The 14,126-nt window shown below is 37.0% G+C and overlaps 1 protein-coding gene across 5 annotated transcripts in view; it reads right to left on the bottom strand.

The window, feature by feature from the left end:
* Positions 1–14,126, bottom strand: part of SLC7A2 (solute carrier family 7 member 2) — a 52,830-nt gene that overhangs the window by 32,315 nt on the left and 6,389 nt on the right. For 3 of the 5 annotated variants that reach the window (XM_088056219.1, XM_088056220.1, XM_088056221.1), the window contains exon 1: positions 711–997. The exons of the other annotated variants lie outside the window; for them this stretch is intronic. The gene's annotated coding sequence lies outside the window, so the exon portion shown is untranslated. Of the gene's footprint in view, positions 1–710; positions 998–14,126 lie in introns of those variants that run through there. 5 annotated transcript variants of the gene reach the window in all.

The raw sequence follows: 14,126 nt of genomic DNA, 5'->3' as shown, positions 1-14,126 counted from the left end.
TTCAAATGTGCAAATGGAACTGTGATGTGCCCAGCACCATTGCCACACATAGCGCACACCAGACACAACATGTCTGCTAAGTGCAGTGCTGTGATTTATCTTAGGTTTATACATCAGAACAATACAAAACAACATAAACAGGAATGGCTATTTCACATGATATAAATAAGCTGCACCTGCAATGCTTAATCCCAGAAGCATTAAACAGCATTCTGTGGTCTGAAGTAACTGCTGTTAAGACCACCTCTTTTAAGATTCCTTGCAGGTACTTTCTGCACCCTGCAAAATCAAACACCACTTCTTTCAAATATGAAATCCCCAGAAAAATAAGTCCCTGCAAAGTCACTAGAGCAATCCTGTTACAGAGCACTAACCTTTGACATTAAATGTGGACGCTCTAGACAGACATTCTCAATATATATTGTACATATCAAGATCATATAAATCCAAACATCTAACATGATTTATAACTGAGATAACTAATGCCAGAGCATTCCCTTTTCATTCTTGGCTTTAAATAGCGCCACTACATTTAATGCTTCAGGAACAGAGTTTGAAGACATTGCAACCTTCAACTGGGTAATTTTTCGGAAAGAGTTTCAAATTTGTCAGTATTTTTAAGCAAATCAATAAACAGCTTGACTGCATGTAACAGCTCACAAGTAGAACAATGACTAAGACTTCAAAACACAGCAAAAACCAGTACTGACCTCGATAGTTGCCCACTGAGGCGCTGCTCACAGATTTCCAGTGGGGTTAGCAATAGGTACAGCAAGTGATCCTAACTATACTTTCCAGAGAGCCTAGACAGGCTGCAGAGCTCCATGATGTAACAGAGCACTGCAGTCAGCAAAGCCCTGTTCAACATCTTCTGAGGATACATCAAAAACCCTCTGTGAACTTCCCTTAAGAAAGAAGCATTCTTTTTGTATTTTAATCAATTGTTGTAATCAATTGCATAACTGTGATGAAGACGTGCTTTCAGATCCATGTAACGTGTAAGGACTGAAACACTGGCAAGTCGGACTGAAACACTGGCAAGTCTGCCTGAAGAAACCAGACCTTCTCTTGGAATAAGTCCAAGTTCAGCAATAACAGGAGAATCATTTCAGCAGAGCATTGAAGAAGCACATGTGCTGTTTCATAAAGCAATGAGTATTCTGTAAATAATAAGTAACATACAGAATAACACAAACATTTGAGAGAAAATCCAACTCAGGTGTGCATGTGTGTTTCTGTACTCCCAGCCAGCACAACAGTTATTTCCTTGCAACTTTATCTTCAATACAAATTGTCTGGAGGTATTGAAAAAGCCAACAGTTTAGCAGTTCCATAGTTTTTCCAAGACACAGCTCTGCTTATAAAAATCAAAAGTCATTTGAGCATAAATTGCATTTACTGTGCCTATGAAGTTACTTCATTGACTACCAAATAGCCCAGAGGAACAAACCGTATGAATACTGACTGCAGTAATGTACTTGCAGTACTAACTGATGATGCACCAGCTAAATACTAGCAAATGTGTTTCCAGGTTAATTTGTGTGACATAGCAAACAGGAAATTGGTGGGACAGGCATTACTTCTGCTACTTGAAGATCGAGTGAAATACAATTTTCCAATTTTATTTTGTTGCAGCAGCAGAAGGCCCATAAATGTATAACATTCTATCTTCAGCAAACACAGAGCATCTCAACAAACATTCTGTACCACCTCCTCACCTCAGGAACTTTCTTTCCTTGCCACATCCAATGATTCTGAATGGCATGACCAACTTCTGACTGAAAAGGTCAGGGGATATCACACAGATCATAAAACATCCACTTCTAAGATGTACTGAACAAAAGCAATAGAGACAAATATATTTGCTTAAGGAAAACCACTCCAAATGCACAAATCAGGCCCTCAAAAGTCCAGACAATGAGTAGCTGTCACCAAGGAGGTATTCTTCCACATATGTTATGTGTACATGGCTCTGTGTGTATTCATGAGTGGAAACTATATTATTTCTCAGTTCCTACTATGCAAAAAGATACTGTTATTATAGCTGGATTGCAATTTTGGACTAAAAGTGTTCTGCTCACTTTCTTCTCATGACTCTGGAGGCAACGACAGCAAATTGAATTCCAGCTACCTGTGTGAGCAGAGGCTGGGTCTGGACACAACCCATTACTTCACCCCAGGGGAAAAAGGAGGCCAGGATAGGGTCAAACCCAGAGAACAAGCTCCTAGTTTGAAATGCAATGGTCTAGGAAATTACAGGCAGGAAAGATGAGACATCTCATTTTAGCAGCTACTAGCAGAAAGCTTCTGACATCAGGTATCTTGTTTCATAGAGTAACTAGAACACACAGAACTCCTTTGGGGTAAAATATTGAATGGAAAATGTCACAGAAATTACTTCTGAATTTCAAAATGCCACCACTTCCCTTACTAGTACTAGATGGAATTTTTCACCAACCTGCTGATTTTTATTGAACCTGATCATTGGTTAGTACCACCTGTAAATGATACATGTTTTCATAGTGTAAAAAATTTGGCATGAAGAGTAAGTACACATTTCTCGTGGAAACACTATAAAAACATGAAGCTTCAATTGTTCTACACCACTAACAGATACTCAGAAATTCATTTTGTCACATAAAATTATTATAATCAATGTCAAATCCTTCAGGCCTAATCTAAAAAAAAAAAAAATTAGCTAGTTTAAATGGTAATCAACGTGTCAGCAAGAATACCTTCGCTAAGATCCTTTCTCACCTATGCATTGCTTTGTTGGCCTTCAGGAGATGCCACTTTGGCATGCATTTGTCAAACTATTGCTCTTTATTTCTGTCCCTAGAAACTTAGCCAGCAATGCACATGCATATCTCATGCATCTCAATTTCCAGCAGCTGAAGAGGCTTAAGAAGAACCAAATGTTCCCTGTGAACAGACTCCCATAACTTCCAGCTACTTTCTTTTATTTCTCTTTAATTTTGACCTTTTTCTGCATTTCACATACATCCTAGGTTCAACTTTTCATTATTTTCTGCCTACTTCAATCATGATTCATCAGACAGGAAAATACTAAGATACAGTAATTGCTCCGGTATGAAAATATTCTTCAAAATATTTAAAATTGCTTCTAGTATTCTACAGTAAGAATTGTTTGTTTTGGCTCAAAAAGAACCCTAACATAATTCTAATCTTCAGAAGAAAAACAATTTAGAAATACTTTGATGATAACAGAAGGAAAATCACTGCTGTTCTTCAGCATTTCTCCACAGAAATCTAAAAATAGTAAGTCAAAAGACCAAAATATCTCCAGTTTTCCAAACTTTATGTAGCCTTCTAAAACAAACCATCCAGAGTTCAACATCTGTTAATGAACTACCTAAAACATGATCTATCAATTTTTTGGTAAAGAGGGGGGAAAAAAGAAAAAAAATTCAGCAATTATTAGTCCATGGACTAGTAATGATGATCCATTAGTAACAACACAACTCCTTCAGGTTATTTGGTCTGAGATAGTAAATCATTTTGAAAAAAATGTCCTTGCTAAATGCTATCAATCTGGTACAGTTTCAAGACCAATAAAATGCTCTAATTGAAGTAAAAAAATAGGATGGAAGTTTGGAAATCCAATACAAGAAGTCTGTGTCTAGATAAAAGGATATGAAGGAGAAAAAGCTCCTTGCAGTTTTCTGGATTAATAGCAGCTATGTATTTCCTTGCAAATTTTCAGTGGTGCGCAAATTGGACATGCTTTTTGCTGCTAGCCTAATTTAGTTTTAGAAATCTATTATTATATACACAGCAGAATTTCTGTCTAGAACAAATGATAAAAATCAACCTTGAAGATAATCCAGGTGACTCACCTGGAATTAATTGTCCTTTTCTTCTGATTTAGGCAGGGATTTATTCCCTGAAGTCTAACTTCCTCTCTATTTCTAAACTCTGCAGGCACAAAACTTAAAAAAATAAAACAAAAATCAATGAAATCTGATGCTTTGCTTCAGCGCTGCAGATATTTATGGAAACTGCCATAGCAGCCTGCCTGTTGTGTACAAAACACCTGCAATTACTTTACCTCTAAATGACAGTAGGTGTTTTGACTCCTCGTGTGTAACTTTCCAGAAGCACAAGCAGCCATCCAACCTCACCCTGATTATCCCTAAAGATTAACTGGATGATGACTCTCTATGGTCTCTTGCTGATGTAATGTTGAGAGAAATTTCTGAAAATTGAGAGCACAAATCTGAAAAATAAAAATGCTGCTCTTCTAGCCATGCATCATAGACAGGTATTTCTTCTAAAATTTTCAAGACAGCTTATACTACATGTTGACTATTAGCTAGGTAATGTCCTGAGAAGGAAGGCTAAGACTTCACAAGGATACAGATGGACACATTCACTTACTCTGCAATTCCCAAGAGTTACAAAGAGAAATGAGAAAAAAAAAAACCAAAACAAACTCCAAATCATTAGAACTGATCAATTATCTTCAAAAGAGGCCTTAAAATGCTGGGTTTTTTCTGCTGGGAATTACAAAACCCACCACAAACAGCAGACTACTGTGTGATGGCCAGACATGCTTCTGAAAGGGTGTTCAGGGCAGGCCAACAGCAAATGGATGAATTGTCCAGAGCAGAAAAAATGGGTTTACTCTTGAAAGACATTGGTGGACTTTGCACTGGATTGCAATAATTTATATGAAATTGGTGACAGCTATTAGGCCAAAACAAGAGAAAACAAGAAAAAAGCAGTACAGCCACTGAGCAAATTCAAACAGATCAAAGACAGCTACTCCTTCAGAAAAAAATACTAGGTTGTTTTTTTTTAATTTATAACTTTGCTCTCTGCTGATAGTTGTATGAGTGTGTGACATTAGAAATTTTGTCATGATCTAGACATAAATCATCCAAAAGATCAGAAAATGCATCTGGGAAAGCAGATACTTTACTATTTCATGCCTATCAGCATAAAATATGCCCTGGAATAAACGACGTGATGACATGCCATAACTTAGTCAAGAATTAAAGCAATTTCATGTTTCCTTTCATTCTATTTGTTCCTAATTCTATAATGCAAACTCTGAAAAAAACAAACCTCTCAGAAAGCTATTTCATATGATTGAAGTTCTGTTCTGCTAACAAGGTCTCTTCAAAGACAACACATAAACAGAGTATGAAAATATCATTCAGCTGGGGAAATTGTTAAAACTATGAGTCTGGCTCTTCCTAAACTTAGCTTAACTCAATTTATTCACATCGCTTCTTTTCTTCTCCCCTTCCTTCCACAAAATAAAAAAGACCAAACAATATCATGTTCACAGTTTTAACTGCTTGGAAGTAAAACAAAACACATTTGTTAGAGCTTATGTAAAAGTGAGGAGATGGACTCTAAGCGAATGTAAGTTGTGTTCAGAGGATTCCTTTCTTCAAAATTTATCAAACTGAGTATATGGCACGCAAAGAAAGCACAAGTAACAATCACATGCTGGATCAAAGGCTATTTGAAAAGTGTGATCAAAACCAGTTGAGAAGTCATGGATAAGGAGGAATGAATTTTGGAACATTATAAAAGATCAAAAAGAAGATACTGACCATAAAGATTATGACATTGCTACTCCCCCAAAATGAACTGAACATCTCCCTAAGAATATAACTGGGTATTACATGGACTTCTACTCTTCGGCTGGCCACAGCCACAAATTATTCCTTATTACATCTATGCTTTATACAATTTAGCAATGTCCAGACAGCCAAAATTATTATGCAACAGACTGCCCACTCTGATGGGAAATATTTTTAACACTTAGATTAACAGAAAATCTTCTTAAAAAGAGAAAAAAAATAAGAAAAATAGAAAGACTGAGGAAGAAGAAGAAAAAAGGTTGGGCTGTATCTAACAAGGAATTTTCTGTCAGCTTTACAGATTTTAAGCAGAGTTTTGTATTAGAGCTAACAGTAAAATGACTCGGTGACCCCATTTATTTGGATAATTCTTGAGGTTGATGTGACTCAAGTTCATGGAACTAATTTGTCTGGATAACAGCTTTACAAAGGTTCTGAAGAGTCTAGACATTTTCACTGTGGGAAAAAAAAATTGCACAATCTATTTTATACAAACTTTACAAGTAATATCCTGCAGTCATCCTGTCATATTACAAATTGTACTTCTAAAGTCAACAGCAGATAAACTAAAGCATTTGAAAGTAGCTGTGTTTGTACAACACTGGAAGGTATCAAGGAAAATGGAAACTTGATGGAAAAAATGGGGGAAAAAGGGAAATGGAAGTCTTCAACTATTATGCAAGTAATTATGTATCAAAGGAAAATCAGTATCTGCAGTGCTCCATACTCCACACAACTAATTTTTTAAGGCATGTGAAATTTTACCTAATGATGATATGATTGATATGATATGATGATATGAAAAGTAAGCTACTTTTCAAAGAACTGCTTAAGCATGTTATTTCCTGTCTACATTGACTGAGGCTCAGGCAGAAGAAATGTAGGATCCATGAGAAGTTTGAGTACTATTTCTAGTAGTCTAGCACAATTTGACTAATTGGAGAAAGAAGAAAAAAGGAGGTGAGGGAAGAGCCAAATACTTTTTTTGAGTTGCACATCACTATCTCCCACTATAGCTACAACTTTAGCTTACAATTAGGTTTTAAAACTTGCCTCTAACATACTTTGGCTTTACTCCACTGTGTCCTGCCAAACCATTTTCCAAAACTGGTTTAACTAGAACTTTTTCAAACACTGCTGCCAAGATATGTAAGCTCCAGAACAGGAGGAAAAGGAAGAGTCAGGATTTATTTCTTTTAAAAAGTAGAAGAAAATACTTAATTCTTTATGCTTGATCCAGAAATTCAAATATATGCATACCAAAAAGATTGAAATCCCTTCAATATTTGGGCTTTGTCATAAAAGCACTTCAATTTACTACAGATTGTTGCCACATGGCACAATTCTCTCTATAAATATACTTTGAGCCCTAGTTAGTGAAAGAAAAAACTTTTCAACTCTGCTAAGACAAAAAATAGCTCTGCATTTTTTTACTGCATCATACTGCAGTAATAGCTCAGAATCAAGGCCTTAGGGCTTAATCTAAAAAAAATCAATACAAGAAAAGTAGAGTTAATCAGTGAAACGTGCATGTGTTGGTGGGTTCATCTGTCTTCCTACAGATGCACAATGAATACTCTTGACTATCAAAATGCCAAGAAGCTCCAGTATAGCTACTGCTGGTCAAACAAGACCAAACAAGAATAAGAATGGAAACAGTTGGTACAGTTCATCTGCCAAACACACATGCAAGGTTTCTTTTGTTGGCGCTTTTTAGATTATTCAGATTCAACATTTTCCTTTACACAGCAAATGCAACACTTTCAAGCACTGTCTTTACACTTCCCTCTTTTTGGCAAAGCTTCGTGGAGTGAATACTCCCTTTTCTACATGGAGTCACATTGCAAAGACAAGGGGGAAGGGGTACAATTTGTTCCTGGGGAGATTTCAGTTAGACACAGAAGTTTTTCACAGGAACATTCAGCCATTGGAATAACTTCCTCAGGGAAGTGGTTGATTCCCCAGTGTTGGATACGGTTAAGATTTAGCTGGATGGGGTGCTGGGCCATCTTGTCTAGACCGTGCTTTTGCTGAGAAAGTTTGTACCAGATGATGCTTGATGTCCCTTCCAAACTGGTATTCTATGATTCTATGTTTCCATCAGTGGAAGATCCACAGTCAGTTTGAAATAAGAAATTCCCTTCTTTGGGTACTAAATTTTATGAGAACACATATGCACACCAATAAAAGTCCAGCCAAAATCCTTTCATTTGATTTAAACTTCATGTTGTCATACTTAGCTTAATTTGCATAGAATACCGCAAAGGTAGATAGAGATGAGATGAGACAAAATGTGCTGGAAAATATGTATTTTTCTGACCATTACCACCAACAAAAAGTGAATATTTTTCTGACCACTACCACCAACAAAGAGTGAATGAATGCATCAGTCTCAGAACTTGGAGATCAAAGTAGGACTAGCTGCTGAACTGTCACCAAAACAAGTTTTGAATTGGAATCAGAAAGAATGGGAGAGTCATGTATAACCACAGAAACCCCACTGATATCACAGAGCAACTGTCTGACTGCAGCCATCTACAGGCAGAGCCAAGTTACCCTTAGTATGTTTACACTGGCATTTTTATATATAAAAATATGCTCAGATGCATATTTTCAAAGATATTTTCCCTGTTATCCAGACAATTCACTGTGTCTAGGTTCACTTCATGGAACAACCCTTAGACATCCTTTTGTATGAAAAGAAATTTGGATATGTATTCCAGAACAGCAACCAAGTACACTCCAAGAGGTAATGGAAATTCAGCCTGTGGAACCAGACAAAAACTAACCTGAAATCCTCCCAACTGTCCCACACATAGCAAAATGTAACTGGTGTGGTCAGTGAATCCACAGCATCAGAAGTTTTCCTCTACAGCTTCATTCCTGCAGAGCTGCACCAGTTACTGAAGTAGACACTGCCACTGCACACAGATAATACTGAAAGCTCAGGTGCTAAAGTTACAGGCTGGTCTGCAACCCACCTGAATACAAAGGTACTTATCAGACAGTTAAGCTCTGTGATGCCATTGCTTCATCATCAGCAGCTATATCATAGCTAGAACTAAAACCTCAAGCCAGCATTTCCACCAAAATTAGTGGTGTACCCTAACCAGATGTTCACTCCTGCATTCTTCCCTTGGGACAACATAAACATTTCTGTGGCTGCAAAAAACTGGGGAATGGAGACACAGTAACACTGGGTAGGTACACAGTGAATTTTGAACCAGATTGGTTTCCTGATACAATTTACTACAGAGCTGCACAAGTTCATGTACCAGCACTACTGCAGGGTACATATGGAGAAGGATTAACTACTGCAGGCAAGACCTAAAATATTTCAACTTTTTTTGGTGCAACCATAACTCTAAGTAAGGACAAGATTATTCTCAAGAAGGACCACAACAGTCTGAATGGCAAGATTAAAGTCTAGAATGTAACACTGCAGGAGTGTTGATGATGAATGACTCATAACAAAAATCTGACCCCATCACTGGTAGGAACACATGCAAAAGACAAATCCATTTTAAGTAAACTTGGACAATTCAGTTTTTCAGTACACAGCATTACTGGTACATCTTAAGGGACTAGAGATTTTTAGAATGTAAGGTAACAAAAGTTACTTTAAGTCTTACTTCCATTCCAATTTCACTTCTGTGAAATTAATTTAATACTGACACCACACTCTGCACCCTGATGGGAAAGCCAAATGAATCTCTGACTACAAGTTACTTGATCTGAAATATGAAAAGCATATAAAGGATATTACAGAAATAATACAGACATTACTAGCTCTGCTTTATTTATAAGAAATTTATCAGTTCTATTTCAGCATGCCTTATTTTCAGTGTGTGTACTCTTATTTCAGTGCAAACTGTAGGGAAAAGTGGCTAAGAAAGACAAGGACAGCAACCTACAGAGTTTGCATTCGTACAGAAGGGGTTTATTTACTTTCTTATTTCAGTCTTCTGTTTCCATGGTTTCTGGAGAAGACCATTATGAAAGCTCATCCCCCCCACATGGTGAGATGGTCTTAATACATTAAGTTGGAATTCAAGTAGGAAGTACTGCTCATATACCTAAATCCATAAAAAGCAGACTTCTTCCCCATTCTTTCAGTTATAAATTTCTTATTGGTACTGTCCACGTCATTCACAAGGCTTAGTATATGCCATTTTAGCCCACAGTATATGCCTCAGTATAACAAAAGGGCTGTGGCAGGCATACAGGCAGTACCTTCTTCCCACCACCCAAAAGCAAGTTGGTACACTGTACAAGCCTGAAGACACACACAACCAACCACTCCTCACAGTGCATCCTGGTGAAGGACCATATTCTGAAATATCAGTTTGAACACATGCTACATACTGTTTCACATTTTGCAACCTTGGGAGTGGGATTTAAACTCTATCATTTCTCTCTTCTTGTTATGAAGCATATCCCACTTCTCCATTTCTTGAAGGAGAATATACTATTACAGTATAAAGTTTTGCCTCTTCAGGCAAGAGGACGTATTTCTGGTAATGGCTCCTATCTCAGAGTCTGTTCTCAGAAAATTATCTTTCTCTTCTGCCCAGTAATTTACCCAATTTATCAGCAATATTGAACCAAACCAAATACATTTCAGGAGAATTGTATCAGTCACGAAAAATACTAATGTCAAGAACTGCAGTATTTCTGATGGGGAAATCCAAACTTTCCCTTCCTGGCCTTCCAGAATAGAAATCCATGGTAAAATATTCAGCCTTATGCAAGTTCCCTGTCTGACTCAGTTTCATATCGAGGGAAACAACTTCTACAGCCTATCCAATTCACAAATTTATTTCCCAGGCTAGTTTTGGGGAACTTACTTGTTGTGGCTCCTGAAACGCTGCTTTCTAAGTTTGCTAAGAGAAATGCAAAAGTTATCCACACTCAAGCCAGCAGTCATGCTAGCTGTTCAGGAGAACATGACAGAAGTAGCATTGTGAATAAAGTTGATTTATACCACCATTTCAGGTCCTCCTTCAGCCTTTGGATGTGTTTTCAAAGGGGTGTTTACTATCAAAGAAGATTCTACATATAGCACTTGGAAGTGTGTCTCCAACTGCTCCAACTTTCCCTTTCAACTCAGATGATGTTTTCCAGTTTGTAGTCTCCTCCAGCGAGGTGATGAAATTCAAAGTCACATATATCACATGCCCTGCTGTGTGTTTCCAGAGTCCTGTTTCCCTGAACATAGAAGGAAACAAAGTACCAAGAGAGCTTCTTCTCTTACAGTTCCAGGTTTCTTTCCAGCCATCCCAAGCTGCCCCTCCAGGGAACACTATGAGCAACATTCACATAATTCTGTTTTTCTGCTGCCTTTCTGCCATTTACAAACAGCTGCAATGAAGCCAACTCAGTGTCTGTATGCTATCAGCAATGCCTGTTATCAAATCTTTAGAAAGCACATGGAACACTGAAACCCACACTTCTATTAGCTAGGTTTCAGCCAAGCTAAAATACTGTATTTCACTGTTCTTTTATGAAGATTAAAGGAAGATACTTATTGCACTCACCATCCTATACAGAAGTAATTTGCACCAGCCATCACATAGCTGTTTGGACAAATATGCTGTAATATCGCCTATTTTCATGAAAAAGTGCAAGAAAATAATTTTGAAGAAAACAATTTAAAAAATAAATTCTGATAGCTTATAATAGTCTACTAATTAATGCAAATGAGAGTTGAGATAGTGTTTGGGATGAGGAGGGAAAAAGAAAGATATTTGCCACTTAGGTTATTTCACTAGCTCCTATGAAAATATTCTATATTTATAATGCTAAATAGAGATCAGAATCACATCAAATATGCAATAGAGGAGCTAAAGTTATAGTAAAGATGTAACAGATTAAAAGTAGGAACTATCCAAAATCCTTCATTCAGAACCACTTCACATACAAGTCAGTCACCAAGCCAGTCTAGCAGAGTATAACTAAAAATACGCTTGGTAAGTGATATCTTCTTGTTTGAAAAGTTATTTGTTTCTTTAGTTCAAGTCCAAAGGAACAAAACTATGGAACTGAACTCTACAGAACTTCTTTGTTGCAGGAAAAGAATGATTCTAAATGCCAAAACTTCAAAAGTTTGAGGGATACCACAGTCATGGTCAAAGTTTTTCAACTAATGCTTTCTTCAGTGCCAAAGATAGTCTAAAAGGAAGTGAAGACAAAAATCAGAGGACGTAAGGGAAATTACGGCATGTTTTACAGCTATGTGGAGCATGTTAAATTTCTTCCAATGGCATAAAAATTGAAGCAGATCACACTACTCAGTCTGCTCCCTCCTCTGTGTCCCTTCCTTAGTTGTGTCTGCACAGCCATGTGCATGGCCATTCCAGCTGGAATAGGGAAATGATCCTCAATCAAAAGTATCCCAAGAAAAAAGATTAACGTTTCCTAATGCAGTTCATTTCACAGAACCACAAGCAGCTGTGTAGGCAAAGAGGGATGGTTACAGGAGCAGGAACAAGAGACAGCAGCCTGGAAAACAACATAAGAGCTCCTTATGCTGACACAGCTTCACTAAGAAATGTACAAATTGTACCTATGAGCCCATCCAGGCCCGGAAAACTACTTGTTTCACAGAGCATAGTGGGTACATTTTAATTAAGTTCAATGAAAGAGTGTAAACATTCACTTTACATAATCATGAAGCTGACTTAATTTATTGTGTTTGAATAAAAATGCAACATAAACAGTATTTAACTGCAAATTCTGCTCATTTTGCATCTGGTTCATTGAACTAAGTGCAACCCATCTGTTACCATATAGGACAGAAAAGCTGCCAAATAGGGAAAAAAAAACCCTCTTATTTATTACAACTCTAAAAATATTTGCTTAGACAACTGATGAAGTGGAGTATATAGGCAATTAAACACCATAGAAGATTTTTCAGAGTACTGGAAAACCGAATGAAGGTTTATAAATGTTTGTAATTGGGACAATTAAAAATACAAAATGGGGTTATTAAGTCTGATGTTGAAACAAATTGCTTCAGAATAAGACACATGCATAAATTAAAAAAAATAATTAAAACAGTCTAATAAATTATTTCTAAGAGCTGGACTTTGCATGGGAGACTGCAAAACATTCTGGACCGGACACTCAGAAGCACCGTTCCATGGATGAATAAATGAGACAATTAGAACAGATTTCTTTCACTTAGAGAAAGTACATCACAGGGCTGATTTTTCCCTCTCAGTTTCTTCTCTCTCTACCATGCAAAATCCACACAATGAATCCCTCATTGCTCTAAGTCAGAACACCTCATAGCAAATGATAAATTGCTACCGCACGGTATTTTTCAATATCAGGCTCTACCATGATGACGAAAGTTGCATTTTCATGGGACAAAAGGGATTTTCCAAGTGATACACAAACATCTACTTTTTAACTCCTGAAAACTTAGTTATTGCCTCAAAAATCTAAAGGTCTCTCAGCAATATCTAGTTGACATAATTCCCAGAAAAAGATTACAGACTTTCAGAGGCTGGGCATTCAGAAGAGAGGAGGAAAAACTAAGCAAATGTGGAGAAACAAATAAAAAGCAAGACTGGTAGGAAAGTTATATATTAATATCATATTGGCAAACCTGTATTACTCTTTTTTCTCACGTAACTGGCATAATACAAGTTTGCCACTGCTCCACCTCCACACACTCTAAGAGGTCTTTCAAACACAATGGTGTCTCTCATTATTTTCCTAGATGTTGTGTTGCACCAACCATATATTTCCCGGAGCAGGAAACCATGAAATTATTCTGTACAAGGAAGTATAGCAGTCTTTACTGCACTGAAAAAAAGAAGCTGGGAAACATCAAAAACAGCACTCAGAATATGAGGAACAATGACTCACCTTTGTGGCTTCCTTGGGAGATATTTTAAATCTTTTTAATAGTAACTATCCTGGCCAATTTGGGTGTGGGGCACTGAATAAAACTAACAGAAATGATAAGATACTTGTCAAAGGATGGCAGGGACAGGTACTCATGCTACCTTCAAACAATAAAAACCTCAAAGCAGGTCTATTATATACAATAGGAAGTCTTCCCAAAGATGGTGTTTTAAATCAGTTTTAAGAAACACTGATTTCTATTTCTCTGGACTTCTCCTTCTGACAGTGAATACTATAATTGAAAATTTCATAGTATTTCTAACCAAGCACCATGTACTTCTTGGTAAATCATATTTTTGAATTTTTAATATTGAGTCTTTTTACTGATCTAGTTTGATATAAGTGCAATTTTTCTCTTACTAGTTTACCAGCATAGCAACTTACCTAATGCATACTCATGCCTTCATGAAAAACATTTTTTTGAAAAAAAGCCAGATTCATAGATGTAGAAGGCACTTCTACAAACAGGTCTAAAGGAAGCCTCTACCTCAGAACTTCCTTCTTCACTCAGGATGAGACCTTGTTATGCCTGTAGAACATCTCCTCTTGATCAAAAAGTGCTCAGGGCTCCTCCTTGAGTCTTTGTAAAGAGAGAGG

The sequence above is a fragment of the Pseudopodoces humilis genome, chromosome 6, assembly GCF_049639895.1.
Source record: "Pseudopodoces humilis isolate 2021_Gansu_Grassland_sample_001 chromosome 6, ASM4963989v1, whole genome shotgun sequence".
NCBI lineage: Eukaryota > Metazoa > Chordata > Aves > Passeriformes > Paridae > Pseudopodoces > Pseudopodoces humilis.
Note: the sequence above shows the minus strand (reverse complement) of the source record. Positions and strands in the feature narration are given on the sequence as shown.